At 38.8% G+C, this 7,898-nt stretch overlaps 1 protein-coding gene across 1 annotated transcript in view; it reads right to left on the bottom strand.

The window, feature by feature from the left end:
- Window positions 1–7,612, bottom strand: part of LOC142344868 (uncharacterized) — a 577,092-nt gene extending 569,480 nt beyond the window's left edge. Inside the window, exon 1 of the mRNA XM_075396904.1 lies at window positions 7,594–7,612. The gene's annotated coding sequence lies outside the window, so the exon portion shown is untranslated. The remainder of the gene's footprint in view (window positions 1–7,593) is intronic.
- Window positions 7,613–7,898: the final 286 nt, after the last annotated feature.

Raw genomic sequence — 7,898 nt, 5'->3', positions numbered from 1 at the left:
CGACGAAATATGTCGATATCGAAACTTTTTATGTTCAATGAAAGGAATCCGATGATCGCGTGCAACATCCCGGTAGCAGTCATTTACTTTCTTAATGACTTTCCATTTGTCTTTTCGGTTAATTAGTGCCATAATCGTTACTTTAAACTTATAGAACTTGAGTTTTTCAACAAGATAATACATCTCATCTGATGTTTCGACAGGTCCCATCAGTGGTTTATTACGTTTATCGAACAGGTTGTTTGTACCAGCCATGACAACTACATTTCTTACACCAAATGATTTCATGTTTTCAATTACGCGATCGCTGCAGAGTGTTGAGATGCAGCCTCCTGGGCAAGATATAGTAATTGCGTTTTCAACAAACACGCCATACACAAGCGATGATCCTAAGATACAATTTTGAAACAATCGTTGACTTTTCTCTGGAAGGGTTAATTTGCGGTACGGTTTACTCAATTCGACGACTGTACAGCGTCGTTTCATTAAATTACATTTGATTTCGTTTATTCTGGACCTCCGAACAATTTTGTTTTCCATCTTCTCTCTGAAAGACGCATTCAGTAAGAACTCGAGAAAAGAAACGTTTTTAACTCTTTCCTGAACAATGTATGATCAGCTATGCAACGTAGGTGTGAGGGCAGAGCGTTCCACTTCTTTGGGCCAAGAAAAGAGAAAGCTCGTGAACCGTAAGAGTTTTTGATTTTTGGCAATTTCAGTTTCCATTTGTTTTCAGAGCGAGTTTGGTTATATTTGTACTGTAAAATCACTAGACTTTTCAAATAAAGTGGCACATTAAGGTTAAACACAATTTTGTGAACATATGTCAAAATTTTGAAATCGATTCGCTGAGCAACAGGCAGCCAGTGCAGGTTGTATCTGAATTCTCGACAAGACTCATATTTTCGAAGGTTAAAAATGAATCGGCAAGCGGCATTCTGTACTCTCTGCAATTTTGTTATTTCTTTGATGTTTAAACCCGCTAATATAGCATTGCAGTAGTCAAGCCTAGAGATGATTAGATTTTGTACAGCAATTTTTCGTGACTCTAAAGAAAGATAATGTTTTATTCTAAAGTTTCCTGAGTTCATTGTAGCAAGAGCTCGTGATTTTGTTGACATTCTTTTCGAAACTCAAGTGCTGATCAAGATTAACACCGAGTGAAACCAAATTGCTACTGATATTCAAGACAAAATTGTCCAGTTTTAGCGTTGTGATATTTGGACGTTTCTTTTTAGTAGACAATATCATTATTTCAGTTTTGTCCGGATTAACTTTGAGTTGCAAAGCTGTAAAAGCTCCGAACAATTCTTTTACTTGTAACCTCAGCGTTTCAATAAGTGGCTCTTCGTCCTCCATTTCGATTGTGGTGTACAAAACTGTGTCATCGGCGTACATTTGGTACCGTAGGTTACATTGTTTGATAAGATCACCAATTGGGGTTGTATACATCGAGAAAATCATCGGTCCGAGAATGGAGCCCTGAGGTACTCCGTAGAAAACTTCAGTCTCTGAAGAAAATTATTTCCGTATTTGAGTTTGTTGTTTTCTTTCAGTTAAGTAAGACATGATCCACTGTTTACATTTTCCTGTTATTTTGAAGCGCTCTTCCAAAATTTTCCCAAAATTAGCAAAATCCAGAGTGTCAAACGCTGCACTTAGGTCAAGGCCAATTACTAAAAGGTACTTTCCTTGGTCAAGCTCTACATAAAGGTCGTTTATGGTCTTGAGGAGACAACTTTCTGTAGAATGGAAACGTCGGTATGCTGATTGCTGTGGGTCAAGCAGGCAATTTTGATCTAGATGTGTCCGTAGTTGACCGGCTGCAGTTCTCTCAAGAAGTTTAGAATGGAAGGAAGAGTTTGCAATGGGCCTATAGCTTTTGGGATCTTCTGTGTCCAAAGATTGCTTTTTAAGTTTCGGCTTCACAAGGCATTTTTTAAAAATTTTAGGAAAAATGCCATTTTGAAAACTCATGTTTATCAAGAATAAAAAGAACAATTTCCAGGATTTGTACAGCTGCTTGCAGAGCACAGTGGGCATGCAATCTAGTTCACAGTAGCTATTTGACATTTCAGTAAAAGCTTTGTCCAGAGCATTCAGATCCACGGGATTGACAACACTCATTGGAATAACATGACTTGTGTGTATTGGTTTTAAAGAGATTAGTTTATCAACTGTTGTCGTGGTGGCGTATTCAATAGAACTTTTGATTTTTGTTACCTTTTCCTCAAAGAAGGTATTGAATTTTTGTGCAATTTCAGCATCTGTTCCCCAACCAACAGGCAGTTTTTCTGTAGTTTTAACGCCCATAAGCATATTGAAGCTGCTGTACTTCTTTTTAAGATCGACATTTCGATTAACCTGCTCATCAAAAAATTCATTTTTCTTTCGTTTGAACATCTCCTTGCATCTCCTGATTGCCGCCAGAAACTTAGAAACTATAGAGCGAGTCATCACAATTTAACAGTGCTGATTAAGAAAGGTGTGATAAACTCATGGTATACAGTAGTAGAGGGTCTTGTTTCTCCACCTTTTCTGGACACAGAGGTAGGTTGGATTCATGATCTCATCTAGATTTCCGCTCTATCCGAGCATAGATATCGTTCCAAAAGAAGAACAATTAGAATAACTTCCGCTCTATCCGAGCATAGACATGTTTCCAAAGCAGATCAAATAGAATATCTTCTTTCTTCTCCAATAATATACATGATCCCAAATTAGAACAATTAACATAACTTCCGCTCTAACCAATGTTTTTCACCAAATGTCTTCTGCTCTAACCGAGCCTCAAAACTGTAAGTATTCTGCTCTAACCGAGCATTCAATCGGAGGACAAGCTTCTGCTCTAACCGAGCATTTTCACAACTACTGAGTTAAAATCTGATAAAACCGAGCCAGAAACTGTAAATATTCTGCTCTAACCGAGCATTTAATCGAACGTCAAACTTCTGCTCTAACCGATCAATTCTCACAACTGCTGAATTAAAATCTGATAAAACCATGCTTGCTTTAAAAATGCCACTGGTTAATCTGCTTGAAAGCATACCGAAAATCAGACGCCAACTCCCGAATATCTTGCGGATTTGGATGCACTCCATCCGACGAAATATGTCGATATCGAAACTTTTTATGTTCAATGAAAGGAATCCGATGATCGCGTGCAACATCCCGGTAGCAGTCATTTACTTTCTTAATGACTTTCCATTTGTCTTTTCGGTTAATTAGTGCCATAATCGTTACTTTAAACTTATAGAACTTGAGTTTTTCAACAAGATAATACATCTCATCTGATGTTTCGACAGGTCCCATCAGTGGTTTATTACGTTTATCGAACAGGTTGTTTGTACCAGCCATGACAACTACATTTCTTACACCAAATGATTTCATGTTTTCAATTACGCGATCGCTGCAGAGTGTTGAGATGCAGCCTCCTGGGCAAGATATAGTAATTGCGTTTTCAACAAACACGCCATACACAAGCGATGATCCTAAGATACAATTTTGAAACAATCGTTGACTTTTCTCTGGAAGGGTTAATTTGCGGTACGGTTTACTCAATTCGACGACTGTACAGCGTCGTTTCATTAAATTACATTTGATTTCGTTTATTCTGGACCTCCGAACAATTTTGTTTTCCATCTTCTCTCTGAAAGACGCATTCAGTAAGAACTCGAGAAAAGAAACGTTTTTAACTCTTTCCTGAACAATGTATGATCAGCTATGCAACGTAGGTGTGAGGGCAGAGCGTTCCACTTCTTTGGGCCAAGAAAAGAGAAAGCTCGTGAACCGTAAGAGTTTTTGATTTTTGGCAACTTCAGTTTCCATTTGTTTTCAGAGCGAGTTTGGTTATATTTGTACTGTAAAATCACTAGACTTTTCAAATAAAGTGGCACATTAAGGTTAAACACAATTTTGTGAACATATGTCAAAATTTTGAAATCGATTCGCTGAGCAACAGGCAGCCAGTGCAGGTTGTATCTGAATTCTCGACAAGACTCATATTTTCGAAGGTTAAAAATGAATCGGCAAGCGGCATTCTGTACTCTCTGCAATTTTGTTATTTCTTTGATGTTTAAACCCGCTAATATAGCATTGCAGTAGTCAAGCCTAGAGATGATTAGATTTTGTACAGCAATTTTCCGTGACTCTAAAGAAAGATAATGTTTTATTCTATAGAGTTTCCTGAGTTCCTTGTAGCAAGAGCTCGTGATTTTGTTGACATTCTTTTCGAAACTCAAGTGCTGATCAAGATTAACACCGAGTGAAACCAAATTGCTACTGATATTCAAGACAAAATTGTCCAGTTTTAGCGTTGTGATATTTGGACGTTTCTTTTTAGTAGACAATAACATTATTTCAGTTTTGTCCGGATTAACTTTGAGTTGTAAAGCTGTAAAAGCTCCGAACAATTCTTTTACTTGTAACCTCAGCGTTTCAATAAGTGGCTCTTCGTCCTCCATTTCGATTGTGGTGTACAAAACTGTGTCATCGGCGTACATTTGGTACCGTAGGTTACATTGTTTGATAAGATCACCAATTGGGGTTGTATACATCGAGGAAATCATCGGTCCGAGAATGGAGCCCTGAGGTAATCCGTAGAAAACTTCAGTCTCTGAAGAAAATTATTTCCGTATTTGAGTTTGTTGTTTTCTTTCAGTTAAGTAAGACATGATCCACTGTTTACATTTTCCTATTATTTTGAAGCGCTCTTCCAAAATTTTCCCAAAATTAGCAAAATCCAGAGTGTCAAACGCTGCACTTAGGTCAAGGCCAATTACTAAAAGGTACTTTCCTTGGTCAAGCTCTACATAAAGGTCGTTTATGGTCTTGAGGAGACAACTTTCTGTAGAATGGAAACGTCGGTATGCTGATTGCTGTGGGTCAAGCAGGCAATTTTGATCTAGATGTGTCCGTAGTTGGCCGGCTGCAGTTCTCTCAAGAAGTTTAGAAAGGAAGGAAGAGTTTGCAATGGGCCTATAGCTTTTAGGATCTTCTGTGTCCAAAGATTGCTTTTTAAGTTTCGGCTTCACAAGGCATTTTTTAAAAATTTTAGGAAAAATGCCATTTTGAAAACTCATGTTTATCAAGAATAAAAAGAACAATTTCCAGGATTTGTACAGCTGCCTGCAGAGCACAGTGGGCATGGAATCTAGTTCACAGTAGCTATTTGACATTTCAGTAAAAGCTTTGTCCAGAGCATTCAGATCCACGGGATTGAAAACACTCATTGGAATAACATGACTTGTGTGTATTGGTTTTAAAGAGATTAGTTTATCAACTGTTGTCGTGGTGGCGTTTTCAATAGAACTTTTGATTTTTGTTACCTTTTCCTCAGAGAAGGTATTGAATTTTTGTGCAATTTCAGCATCTGTTCCCCAACCAACAGGCAGTTTTTCTGTAGTTTTAACGCCCATAAGCATATTGAAGCTGCTGTACTTCTTTTTAAGATCGACATTTCGATTAACCTGCTCATCAAAAAATTGAGTTTTCTTTCGTTTGAACATCTCCTTGCATCTCCTGATTGCCGCCAGAAACTTTTCTTTACTTTGGTTGTCTGGATTTTTCTTATACTTTTTTTCGAGCTTTCTTCTGTCTCTCTTTAAATCTTGAAGCTCTCTGTCGAAGAAAGGACAAATAGCCAATTTGGAACTGCGCCTCTCGATTGGAATGGCTTCTTTTGCAGCAAAATCCATTGAATCAACAAGGAGTTCAGCAGCAGTATCTACACAGGTAAGGTGTCCATTCAGATCTAAGGACATCTCTACATCATTCGCAAGCTTATTTATATCGGCTTTCTTCCACGCTCCGAAAACAGTTTGCTTTACGCTATTTGAGGAAACAACCTCATTGAAAAGGCAAAATTTGATGAGGTCGTGGTCACTGTAGTTTAAGTGTTGTTGTTCGATCTCAGAAAATAAATACGGTTCATTTGTTACCAATAGATCCAGAATATTTCCTGCACGATGAGTTGGTTTCTTCACTAGCTGTGTTAGGGAGGTTTCTTCGAAAAAGGAATTTAGGGCAGTGCTCTGAGGCATATTAAAATCACCAATTAAAAACAGGTCGCTCTCAATCGATAAGGGTTGAATGTTATTGCATAAAAACTCAAGAAACACTTTTGTGCTGCCTTACGGTGGCCTGTAGAGCAAGCACAGAGTGATTACTTTCTTTGGAAAACAGAAAAAGGCAGCTTCAAGGTCTGACGTACTTGTATGCGAGAGAAGTGTAAGTTCGATTTTACGTTTGTAGATGACCGCTAATCCACCCCCTCGGGAGTTTGTTCGAGGCAAATTATGATGACTATAAAGCGGTGAATTTTCGTACGCCTGAGTTAACACATAGTTTTCATCTAAATCGCTTGACAGCCACGATTCCGTTATAAAAAAATATCATAATTATTGTTTAAGATTTCATCTGAAAGTTCGTTTGTTTTATTTCTGAGCGACCTGATATTTACCAGACCACAGTAAAGAAGGTTTTTTAGTCAGTTAGATGCATTCTCATCTGACGGTATAGATTTAAGCCAATTCCTCGCTTCCTCGTTTAAGTAGTATCTGCCATGCACAACATTCTCCGGCCAAAAGTCGCTTCTCTCAATGATGTCCGAAGAAGATTCTGGGAAAACTAGATGATAGCTTCTCAGTTTTGACCCTTCTCTGCTTATTTCTCTGAGATGTAGTAACTCAGCTCCATTATTTGCACACCAGTTCTTGATCAATTCATCAGTGCAGTTTGTATTCAAGCGTCCTAGATAGATGTGCCGTCTGCTTTGCTTTCTTCTCACTCCACTAAAGTCATCGGAACTTGCCCTTGTGCCAACATTTTGGATTCTTTTTGGCCTGTTCGATTTAGCAATAAAGTCGCCTTGACCGATATCATCCCAGTCATTTGGTTTGGGTCGTTTTACACTGTTATTGCTGTCAAGTCTATTGCGCCGAAATCCTTGTTCCTGGTTGAAGGAACCTTTTCTCTCTGGGTCTAACATAAACAGTGGCTTTTGCGAAGTTTCTGATATTGAGTTTGTGACCGCTTGCGATACAGTAGGCTTCTGGAAAAATGAGCTGTACTTCGGTTTTAGTTGTTTAATTTCTGCATGCATCTGAGTTAATTTTTCCGGAACGCTCTGCAGGTCTTCCACTTTCTGGCTCAATTCTGATAGTTGTTTGTTTATATCACCAACTGAGGGTAAGCCACAATTTTCACAACTCCATAATATCTCTCCCTTTATAGGTGCTTTAATGCCAATACAGGATTTATGTGCTGCTTTTCTGCAGGTTACGCAATTTATGGAATCATTCCGTTGTACAATGTCATCACACAAGTAGCATGCAGACTGTTCCGCCCATGATCTGATGTTATCCGCAACCATAGCCATACTTTTGTTGTAGTTCGTTGCTGTCGAATGATAGTTTCACCCTAACCGGGTATAATTCAGATGATAGTTTCCACCCTAACCGGGTATATTAAAGTGTGAATGAAGAATTTTCGACCCAATCCAGGTTATTCGCCAAAAGCTTTCTTCAATTATTGTATCTTATCAGTTTATCCAAAATCAATCTGAAATGACTTATTAAACAGCAGGGAGTGCTATTTAATAAGTTTATCACAACAATTAGGCTTATACAGAGGAAGCAGATTTCGAGTTAATTGGGCGTTAACGTGTTTCATCACCGGTAATCAACCGGAGGTGATCAACTTCTTAATTCCATTCAGTTGAAACAGTGGGTGGGTCAGAAATCAAACGTGAATGTAAAACATAACCGACTAACGTCGGGCGAATTATTCTCAAACGACCGGCGAGCGGTTGGCTTGGTCAGTAGCTAGCCACGGGGGGGGGGGGTGCATCGGGGGGCGAAAGCGCGGTGGGGGGGTGGAGCCACTAGTGGGGGTGGGGG

Source organism: Convolutriloba macropyga, chromosome 8 (genome assembly GCF_964194025.1).
Source record: "Convolutriloba macropyga chromosome 8, txConMacr16.3, whole genome shotgun sequence".
NCBI lineage: Eukaryota > Metazoa > Xenacoelomorpha > Acoela > Convolutidae > Convolutriloba > Convolutriloba macropyga.
The sequence above is the reverse complement of the archived record's forward strand: the minus strand, read 5'-3'. Positions and strand labels throughout refer to the sequence as shown.